This window comes from Arachis stenosperma, chromosome 7 (genome assembly GCF_014773155.1).
Source record: "Arachis stenosperma cultivar V10309 chromosome 7, arast.V10309.gnm1.PFL2, whole genome shotgun sequence".
Lineage (NCBI taxonomy): Eukaryota > Viridiplantae > Streptophyta > Magnoliopsida > Fabales > Fabaceae > Arachis > Arachis stenosperma.
The window spans coordinates 69,956,095-69,967,285 of NC_080383.1; the positions used below are offsets into that span (position 1 = coordinate 69,956,095).

The 11,191-nt window shown below is 36.9% G+C and overlaps 1 non-coding gene across 1 annotated transcript; it reads right to left on the minus strand.

The window, feature by feature from the left end:
- Nucleotides 1-6,195: 6,195 nt before the first annotated feature.
- On the minus strand, nt 6,196-6,299 carry LOC130942998 (small nucleolar RNA R71). The gene has a single exon (XR_009071538.1). It is a non-coding gene; the product is annotated as a small nucleolar RNA R71 (small nucleolar RNA).
- Between the last annotated feature and the right edge of the window lie 4,892 nt (nt 6,300-11,191).

Consider the following 11,191-nt stretch of genomic DNA (forward strand, 5'->3'; position numbering starts at 1 on the left):
TCTTCTTTGAAGAATTCGGTTAGGTTTTCTACAGAGAGTTGTGCCTTAGCTTCTCTTAGCTTTCGCTTCAAGGTCCTTTCAGGTTCAGGGTCAGCTTCAATAAGAATGCCTTTGTCTTTGTTCCTACTCATATGAAAGAGAAAGAGAAAATGTGGAATCCTCTATGTCACAGTATAGAGAGTGTGAGAGGAGAAAATAGAAGTCAGAAGTAGAAAATTCAAACTTATCAAAGAAGATGGAGTTCGAATTTTGCATTAAGGAATAGTGTTAATCATAAATAGAAGGATGTGAGAAGAAGGGAAGTAATTTTCGAAAATTTGAGTAAGAGATTTTGAAAACATTTTGAAAAAAACACTTAATTGATTTTCGAAAATAAAAGTGGGAAAGAAATCAAGTGATTTTTGAAAAAGATTTTGAAATTAGAAATCAAAAAGATTTGATTGAAAACTATTTTGAAAAAGATGTGGTTAAGAAGATATGATTGGTTTCTTTCTTTTTAGAAAAAATGTGATTGAGAAGATATGATTTGAAAAACATTTTAAAAAGATTTGATTTTAAAAATTAATGACTTGCCTAACAAGAAAAGATATGATTCAAACATTAAACCTTTCTCAACAGAAAAGGCAGCATACTTGAAATGTTCAATCAAATCATTAATTGTTAGCAAGTATCTTTGAAAAAGGAAAGAAATTGATTTTGAAAACATTTGATTGAAAAGATTTGATTTGAAAAAGATTTGATTTTGAAAAACTTTGAAAACTTGAAAAAAATCTGAATTAAAAACAGAATCTTCTCTCTTGTGCCATCCTGGCGTTAAACGCCCAGAATGGTGCACATTCTGGCGTTTAACGCCCAAAACTCTACCCTTTTGGGCGTTAAACGCCCAACCAGGCACCCTGGCTGGCGTTTAAACGCCAGTCTATCCTTCTTCACTGGGCGTTTTGAACGCCCAGCTTTTTCTGTATAATTCCTCTGCTGTATGTTCTGAATCTTCAATTCTCTGTATTAGTGACTTGAAAAGACACAAATTAAAAATATTTTTGGATTTTCAATAATGAGGAATAATCAAAATGCAACTAAAATCAAATAACAATGCATGCAAGACACCAAACTAAGCAGTTTGTATACTATTGACACTAACAATATGAGAATGCATATGAGAAATAACAAAACACTCAAGTCAATAGAATTCAAAGATCAAAACAATGAAATCATCAAGAACAACTTGAAGATTAAATGAAGACAAATGCATGAATGCAAAAACATGCAATTGACACCAAACTTAAAATGAGACACTAGACTCAACAAGAAAAATGCAATATTTTTTGTTTTTTTATGATTTTGTAATTTTTTTTGTATTTTTCGAAAATTAAGTGGAAAAGGAAATAAAGGTATCAAAATTCTTAATGAGAATTCCAGGAATCATGCAATGTTAGTCTAAAGCTTTAGTCTAAAGGAATTAGACATAGCTAGCCAAGCTTCAGCAGGACATTGCATTCAAGAGCTAAATTGATGAGGATCAATCAGCTTTGATGATGATAAGAACATCACCTTGAAACACTAGAATTCATTCTTAAGAACTCTGAAAAAAATAAATACCTAATCTAAGCAACAAGATGAACCGTCAGTTGTCCATACACGAAACAATCCCCGGCAACGGCGCCAAAAACTTGGTGTGCGAAATTGTGATCACTACTTTTCACAACTCAAATAATCCCTAGTAATGGCCCCAAAAACTTGGTGCTCAATACCATGGCATAAACACAACTTTGCACAACTAACCAGCAAGTGCACTAGGTCGTCCAAGTAATAAACCTTACGCGAGTAAGGGTCGATCCCACGGAGATTGTTGGTATGAAGCAAGCTATGGTCACCTTGTAAATCTTAGTCAGGCAGACTCAAATGGGTGTAGATGATATATATAAACATAAAGATAAAGATAGAGATACTTATGTATATCATTGATGAGAGCTTCAGATAAGCGTATGAAGATGCTTTCCCTTCCGTCTCTCTACTTTCCTACTGTCTTCATCCAGTCCTTCTTACTCCTTTCCATGGCAAGCTTATGCAAGGGTTTCACCGTTGTCAGTGGCTACCTCCCATCCTCTCAGTGGAAATGTTCAACGCACCCTGTCACGGCACGGCTATCCATCTGTCGGTTCTCGATCAGGCCGGAATAGAATCCATTGATTCTTTTGCGTCTGTCACTAACGCCCCGCCCTCAGGAGTTTGAAGCACGTCACAGTCATTCAATCATTGAATCCTACTCAGAATACCACAGACAAGGTTAGACCTTCCGGATTCTCTTGAATGCCGCCATCAGTTCTTGCCTATACCACGAAGACTCTGATCTCACGGAATGGCTGGCTCGTTTGTCAGGCGAGCACTCGGTTGTCAGGCGATCAACCATGCATCGTGTGTCAGGAATCCAAGAGATATTCACCCAATCTAAGGTAGAACGGAGGTGGTTGTCAGTCACACGTTCATAGGTGAGAATGATGATGAGTGTCACGGATCATCACATTCATCAAGTTGAAGAACAAGTGATATCTTGGAACAAGAACAAGCGGAATTGAATAGAAGAACAATAGTAATTGCATTAATACTCGAGGTACAGCAGAGCTCCACACCTTAATCTATGGTGTGTAGAAACTCCACCGTTGAAATACATAAGACAAGGTCTAGGCATGCCGAATGGCCAGCCTCCCAAAGTGAGTTCAATCATAAAAACATGATCAAAAGCTCCCTAATACAATAGTAAAAGGTCCTATATATAGAGAACTAGTAGCCTAGGGTGTACAGAGATGAGTAAATGACATAAAAATCCACTTCCGGGCCCACTTGGTGTGTGCTTGGGCTGAGCATTGAAGCATTTTTGTGTAGAGACTCTTCTTGGAGTTAAACGCCAGCTTTTATGCCAGTTTGGGCGTTTAACTCCCATTTTGGTGCCAGTTCCGGCGTTTAACGCTGGGATTTCTGAGGGTGACTTTGAACGCCGGTTTGGGCCATCAAATCTTGGGCAAAGTATGAACTATCATATATTGCTGGAAAGCCCAGGATGTCTACTTTCCAACGCCGTTGAGAGCGCGCCAATTGGGCGTCTGTAGCTCCAGAAAATCCACTTCGAATGCAGGGAGGTCAGAATCCAACAGCATCTGCAGTCCTTTTCAGTCTCTGAATCAGATTTTTGCTCAGGTCCTTCAATTTCTGCCAGAAAATATCTGAAATCACAGAAAAACACACAAACTCATAGTGAAGTCCAGAAAAGTGAATTTTAACTAAAAACTAATAAAAATATACTAAAAACTAACTAAAACTACTAAAAACATACTAAAAACAATGCCAAAAAGCGTACAAATTATCCGCTCATCAGTAGCCATTGACAATGGTGATGCCCTACATACAGCTTGCCATAGACAGGAGTAAGAAGGATTTGATGAAAGCAGTAGGAAAGCAGAGATTCAGAAAGGACCCAGCATCTCCATGCACTTATCTGAAATTCCCACCATTGAATTACATGAGTAACTCTATCTTTATTTTCTGCTTTATTTATTATTCAAAATCTCCATAACATTTACTATCTGCCTAACTGAGATTTACAAGATGACCATAGCTTGCTTCATACCAACAATCTCCGTGGGATCGACCCTTACTCACATAAGGTATTACTTGGACGACCCAGTGCACTTGCTGGTTAGTTGTGCGGAGTTGTGACTAAGTGTGATTCACGATTGAGAGCGCTACCAATTTTTTGGCGCCATTGTTGATGATCACAATTTCATGCACCAAGTTTTTGGCACCGTTGCTTGGGATTGTTCGAGTTTGGACAACTAACGGTTCATCTTGTTGCTCAGATTAGGTAGTTTTCTTTTTATTTTTCTTTTCAAAAAGTTTTCAAAAATATTTTTCAAAATTTTTTTTCTTTGTTTTCGAAAAATTATTCAAAATTTTTAAGAATGAATTCTAGTGTTTCATAAAGTATGTTGAAGCTTGGCTGGCTGTAAAGCCATGTCTAACTCAATTGGATTGAGGCTTCAAAACCATCAGCATAGAGGCAAGTTAATTGGAATATCAGTTGTTACATGCCTGATTTATATCTTCTAAAGCTGGCTGGCTATTAAGCCACGTCCAACCCTTGGATTGGAGCTTTAGGCTAATATTGAAAGATTCCTGGAATTCTTATTAAAAATTTTGGATTTCTTATTTTCTTTTTTTTTCTATATGTTTTTCGAAAAAAAAAGAAAATCCAAAAAAATCATAAAATAAAAAAAAAACCAAAAATATTTTGTGTTTCTTGTTTGAGTCTTGAGTCAATTTTTAAGTTTGGTGTCTATTGCATGTTTTTTAAAGATTTATGCATTATTTTTCAAAAACTCATGCATTCATGGTGTTCTTCATGATCTTCAAGTTGTCCTTGGTAAGTCTTCTTGTTTGATCTTGATGTTTTCTTGTTTTGTGTCTTTTATTGTTTTTCATATGCATTTTTGCATTCATAGTGTCCATGCATTAAAGATTTCTAAGTTTGGTATCTTACATGTTTTCTTTGCATAAAAAATTTTTCAAAAATATGTTCTTGATGTTCATCACGATCTTCAAAGTGTTCTTGGTGTTCATCTTGACATTCATAGTGTTCTTGCATGCATCATGTGTTATGATTCATAATTTTCATGTTGTGAGTCATTTTTTTTTATGTTTTTCTCTCTCATAATTAAAAATTCAAAAATCAAAAAATATCTTTTCCTTTTTTTCTCAAAATTTCGAAAATTTGGGTTGACTTAGTCAAAAATTTTAAAATTAGTTGTTTCTTGTAAGTCAAGTCAAATTTTCAAATTTTAAAAATCTTATCTTATTAAAACTTTTTGAAAAATCAAATCTTTTTCTTTTTTTATTTAATTTTTGAAAATGTAATTTTTTTTAAATATTTTTCAAAAATCTTTTTCTTAGTTTTATCTTTATTTTCGAAAATTATGCTAACAATTAATATGATTGATTCAAAAATTTGAAGGTTGTTACTTTCTTGTTAAGAAAGGTTCAATCTTTAAATTCTAGAATAATATCTTTTAGTTTCTTGTTAGTCAAGTAATTCATTTTAATTTTAAAAATTAAATCTTTTCCAACCATATCTTTTTAATCATATCTTTTTATCATATCTTTTTCAAAATTTTATCTTTTTCAAAAATTTGATTTTAAAATATCTTTTCTAACTTCTTATCTTCTTATCTTTTCAAATTTGATTTTCAAATCTTTTTCAACTAACTATTTGACTTTTTGTTTGTTTCTTATCTTTTTCAAAACCACCTAACTACTTTTCTCTCTCTAATTTTCGAAAATATCTCCCTCTTTTTCAAAAATTCTTTTTTTAATTAATTAATTGTTTTAAATTTTAATTTTAATTTTATTTCTTATCTTTATTTTCGAAAATCATTTAACTCCTTTTCAAAATTTAATTTCGAAAATTTCTCCCTCTCTCATCTTATTCTATTTATTCATTCATTTACTAACACTTCTCTTCACCTCAAATCACTGCCTCTATCCTCACCCTTCTGTTTGGATTCTCCTTTCTTTATTCCCTTTCTTCTTCTACTAACAATAAGGAACCTCTTTACTGTAACATAGAGGATTCCTCTTCTCTTCTTTTCTTGTTCTCTTCTTTTTCATATGAGCAGGAACAAGGAAAAAGGCATTCTTGTTGAAGCTGATCCAGAACCTGAAAGGACTCTGAAGAGGAAACTAAGAGAAGCTAAATTACAACAATCTAGAGACAACCTTGCTGAAATTTTCGAACAAGAAAAGGAGATGGCAGCCGAACCCAACAACAATAATGCAAGGAGGATGCTTGGTGATTACACTACACCTACTTCCAAGTTTGATGAAAGAAGCATCTCAATTCCTGCCATTGGAGCCAACAATTTTGAGCTGAAACCTCAATTAGTTGCTCTAATGCAACAGAACTGCAAGTTTCATGGACTTCCATCAGAAGATTTCTACCAGTTCTTAACTGAGTTCTTGCAGATCTGTGAGACTGTTAAGACTAATAGAGTAGATCCTGAAGTCTACAGGCTCATGCGTTTCCCTTTTGCTGTAAGAGACAAAGCTAGAGCATGGTTGGACTCTCAACCTAAAGATAGCCTGGACTCCTGGGATAAGCTGGTCACGGCCTTCTTGGCTAAGTTCTTTCCTCCTCAAAAGCTGAGCAAGCTTAGAGTGGATGTTCAAACCTTCAAACAAAAAGATGGTGAATCCCTCTATGAAGCTTGGGAAAGATACAAGCAGATGACCAAAAGATGTCCTTCTGACATGTTTTCAGAATGGACCATGATAGATATATTCTATTATGGTCTATCTGAGTTCTCTAAGATGTCATTGGACCATTCTGCAAGTGGATCCATTCACCTAAAGAAAATGCCTGCAGAAGCTCAAGAACTTATTGACATGGTTACAAATAACTAGTTCATATACACTTCTGAGAGGAATTCCGTGAATAGTGGGATGCCTCAAAGGAAGGGAGTTCTTGAAATTGATGCTCTGAATGCCATATTGGCTCAGAACAAAATGTTGACTCATCAAGTCAACATGATTTCTCAAAGTCTGAAAGGATGGCAAAATGCATCCAACAGCACTAAAGAGGCATCTTCTAAAGAAGAAGCTTATGATCCTAAAAATCCTGCAATGGCAGAGGTAAATTATATGGGTGAACCTTATGGGAACACCTATAATTCATCATGGAGAAATCATTCAAATTTCTCATGGAAGGATCAACAAAAGCCTCAACAAGGCTTTAATAATGGTGGAAGAAATAGGCTCAGCAATATCAAGCCTTATCCATCATCTTCTCAGCAATAGACAGAGAATTATGAACAGAATACCTCTAACTTAGCAAATTTAGTCTCTGATCTGTCTAAGGCCACTTTAAGTTTCATGAATGAAACAAGGTCCTCCATCAGAAATCTGGAGGCACAAGTGGGCCAGCTGAGTAAAAAAATCACTGAAACCCCTCCTAGTACTCTCCCAAGCAATACTGAAGAAAATCCAAAGAGAGAGTGCAAGGCCATTGATATACTCAACATGGCCGAATACAAGAAGGAGGGAGAGGACGCGAATCCCAATGAGGAAGATCTCATGGGACGTCTCTCAAGCAGGAAGGAGTTACCTATTGAGGATCCAAAGGAATCTGAGTCTCATATAGAGACCATAGAGATTCCATTAAATCTCCTTCTACCATTCATGAGCTCTGAAGATTATTCTTCCTCTGAAGAGGATGAAGATGTAACTGGAGAGAAAGTTTCTCAATATCTAGGATCCATCATGAAGCTAAATGCCAAGTTATTTGGTAATGAGAGGAAGCATGAACAGCTTCTCTCAATGCAGAGTCAAACAGAGTCCCCACAGTCAAACTCTAAGTTTGGTGTTGGGAGGCCACAACCAAACTCTAAGTTTGGTGTTGAACCCCCACATTCAAACTCTAAGTTTGGTGTTGGGAGGCCCTCATCATGCTCTGAACATCTGTGAGGCTCCATGAGAGCCCACTGTCAAGCTAGTGACATTAAAAGAGCGCTTATTGGGAGGCAACCCAATTTTTGTTTATCTAATTCTATTTTTATTTTATTGTTCTTTTATGTTTATTAGGTTCATGATCATGTGGAGTCACAAAACAAATACTAAAATTAAAAACAGAATCAAAAACAGCAGAAGAAATAGCACACCCTGGAGGAAGGGCTTACTGGCGTTTAAACGCCAGTAAGGAGCATCTGGCTGGCGTTCAGTAAGGAGCATCTGGCTGGCGTTCAATGCCAAAACAGAGCATGGATCTGGCGTTGAATGCCAAAAACATGCAGCAATCTGGCGTTTAAACGCCAGGATTGCACACTAAGGAAAGCTGGCGTTCAACTCCAGAAACATACTACAGATGGGCGTTGAACGCCCAGAATAAGCATAAAGCTGGCGCTGAACGCCCAAAACAAGCATCAATCTGGCGTTTAAACGCCAGAATTGCATGCAAAGGCATTTTACACACGTTATTGGTGCAGGGATGTAAATCCTTGACACCTCACGATCTGTAGACCTCACAGGATCCCCACCTACCTCACCCTCTCTCTCTCTCTCTCCATTCATGGTCATCCCTTCTGTTTTTCATTCACCACTCACATCCATCCACTCTTCCCCATACACCCCACCTACCTTCAAAATTCATAATCTCTTTCCCACCCAATCCCACCCATATAGTCGAATACACAGATCCCTCCATCTCCTCCATATCCTCTTCTTCTTCTTCTATTCTTTCTTCTTTTGCTCGAGGGCGAGCAACATTCTAAGTTTAGTATGGTAAAAGCATAGCTTTTTTGTTTTTTCATGACCATTGATGGCACCTAAGGCCAGAGAAACCACTAGAAAGAGGAAAGGAAAGACAAAAGCTTCCATCTCAAGGGTCCATAGCTCAGAAATAGAGCATTTGACTGCACATCAAGAGAGCCTACTCATGGACCTCATCAAGAAATCCCTGAGATGCCTCAAGGGATAAATTTTCCTCCACACAATTATTGGGAGCAACTAAGGATAGGAGCACCAAAATCACTAGGGATCAAGCAATAGAGGCAAGGAAGAGACATAGAGGAGCTCAAAGAGCACCATTGGTTCTTCAAGAGGAGGACGCCAGCCTCACTAAGGTGGACTCATTCCTTAATCTCCTTGCTCTTATTTTTCTGTTTTTTTTATTTTTATGCTTCATGTTTATCTATGTTTGTGTCTCTACTTCATGATCATTAGTATTTGGTCACTATGTCTTAAGGCTATGAATACTTCCATTAATCATTCACCTCTCTTAAATGGAAAAATGTTTTTAATTCAAAAGAACAAGAAGTACATGAGTTTTGAATTCATCCTTGAATTTACTTTAATTATATTGATGTGGTGACAATACTTTTTGTTTTCTGGATGAATGCTTAAACAGTGCATATTTTTTATCTTGTTGTTTATGAATGTTAAAATTGTTGGTTCTTGAAAGAATGATGAACAAAGAGAAATGTCATTGATGATCTGAAAAATCATAAAATTGATTCTTGAAGCAAGAAAAAGTAGTGAAAAACAAAAGCTTGCGAAAAAAAAAGCAAGCAGAAAAAGCCAATAGCCCTTAAAACCAAAAGGCAAGGGTAAAAAGGATCCAAGGCTTTGAGCATCAATGGATAGGAGGGCCCAAGGAAATAAAATTCAGGCCTAAGCGGCTAAATCAAGCTGTCCCTAACCATGTGCTTGTGGCATGCAGGTCCAAGTGAAAAGCTTGAGACTGAGTGGTTAAAGTCGTGATCCAAAGCAAAAAGAGTGTGCTTAAGAGCTCTGGACACCTCTAACTGGGGACTTTAGCAAAGCTGAGTCATAATCTAAAAAGGTTCACACAGTCATGTATCTGTGGCATTTATGTATCCGGTGGTAATACTGGAAAACAAAGTGCTTAGGGCCACGGCCAAGACTCATAGAAGTAGCTGTGTTCAAGAATCAACAAACTTAACTAGGAGAAGCAATAACACTATCTAAAATTCTAAGTCCCTAGAGATGCCAATCATTCTAAACCTCAAGGGAAAAAGTGAGATGCCAAAACTGTTCAGAAACAAAAAGCTACAAGTCCCGCTCATCTAATTAGAACCAATATTCATTGATATTTTAGGATTTATAGTATAATCTCTTCTTTTTATCCTAATTGATTTTTAGTTGCTTGGAGACAAGCAACAATTTAAGTTTGGTATTGTGATAAGCAGATAATTTATACGCTTTTTGGTATTATTTTTAGGTAGTTTTTAGTACGATCTAGCTACTTTTAGGGATGTTTTCATTAGTTTTTATGCTAAATTCACATTTCTGGACTTTACTATGAGTTTGCGTATTTTTCTGTGATTTCAGGTAATTTCTGGCTAAAATTGAGGGACCTGAGCAAAACTCTGATAAAAGGCTGACAAAGGACTGCTGATGCTGTTGGATTCTGACCTCCCTGAACTCGAAATAAATTTTTTGGAGCTACAGAACTCCAAATGGCGCGCTCTCAACGGCGTTAGAAAGTAGACATTCAGAGCTTTTCAGCAATATATAATAGTTTATACTTTATTCATGATTAGATGACGTAAACTGGTGCTCAACGCCAGTTCCATGTTGAATTCTGGAGTCAAACGCCAGAAACACGTCACGAACCAGAGTTGAATGCCAAAAACACGTTACAACTTGGCGTTCAACTCCAAGATAAGCCTCAGCTCGTGTAAAGATCAAGCTCAGCTCAAGCACACACCAAGTGGACCCCGGAAGTGGATTTATGCATCAATTACTTACTTCTGTAAACCCTAGTAGCTAGTCTAGTATAAATAGGACTTTTTACTATTGTATTCAGTATCTTTGATCATTTTATGCGATCTTAGACATTGGGGGCTGGCCATTCGGCCATGCCTGAACCTTCATCACTTATGTATTTTCAACGGTGGAGTTTCTACACACCATAGATTAAGGGTGTGGAGCTCTGCTGTACCTCAAGTTTTAATGCAATTACTACTATTTTCTATTCAATTCCGCTTGTTCTTATTCTAAGATATTCGTTGCACTTCAACATGATGAATGTGATGATCCGTGACACTCATCATCATTCTCACCTATGAACGCGTGACTGACAACCACTTCCATTCTACCTTAGACCGGGCGCATATCTCTTGGATTCCTTAATCAGAGTCTTCGTGGTATAAGCTAGATTGATGGCGACATTCATGAGAATCCGGAAAGTCTAAACCTTGTCTGTGGTATTCCGAGTAGGATTCAGGGATTGAATGACTGTGACGAGCTTCAAACTCACGATTGTTGGGCGTGATGACAAGCGCAAAAGAATCAAGGGATTCTATTCCAACATGATCGAGAACCGACAGATGATTAGCCGTGCCGTGACAGAGCATTTGGACCTTTTTCACTGAGAGGATGTGATGTAGCCATTGACAACAGTGATGCCTTACATACAGCTTGCCATGGATAGGAGTAAGAAGGATTGGATGAAAGCATTAGGAAAGTAGAGATTCAGAAAGGACACAACATCTCCATGCACTTATCTGAAATTCCCACCATTGAATTACATGAGTAACTCTATCTTTATTTTCTGCTTTATTTATTATTCGAAAACTCCATAACATTTACTATCTGCCTAACTGAGATTTACAAGATGACCATAGTT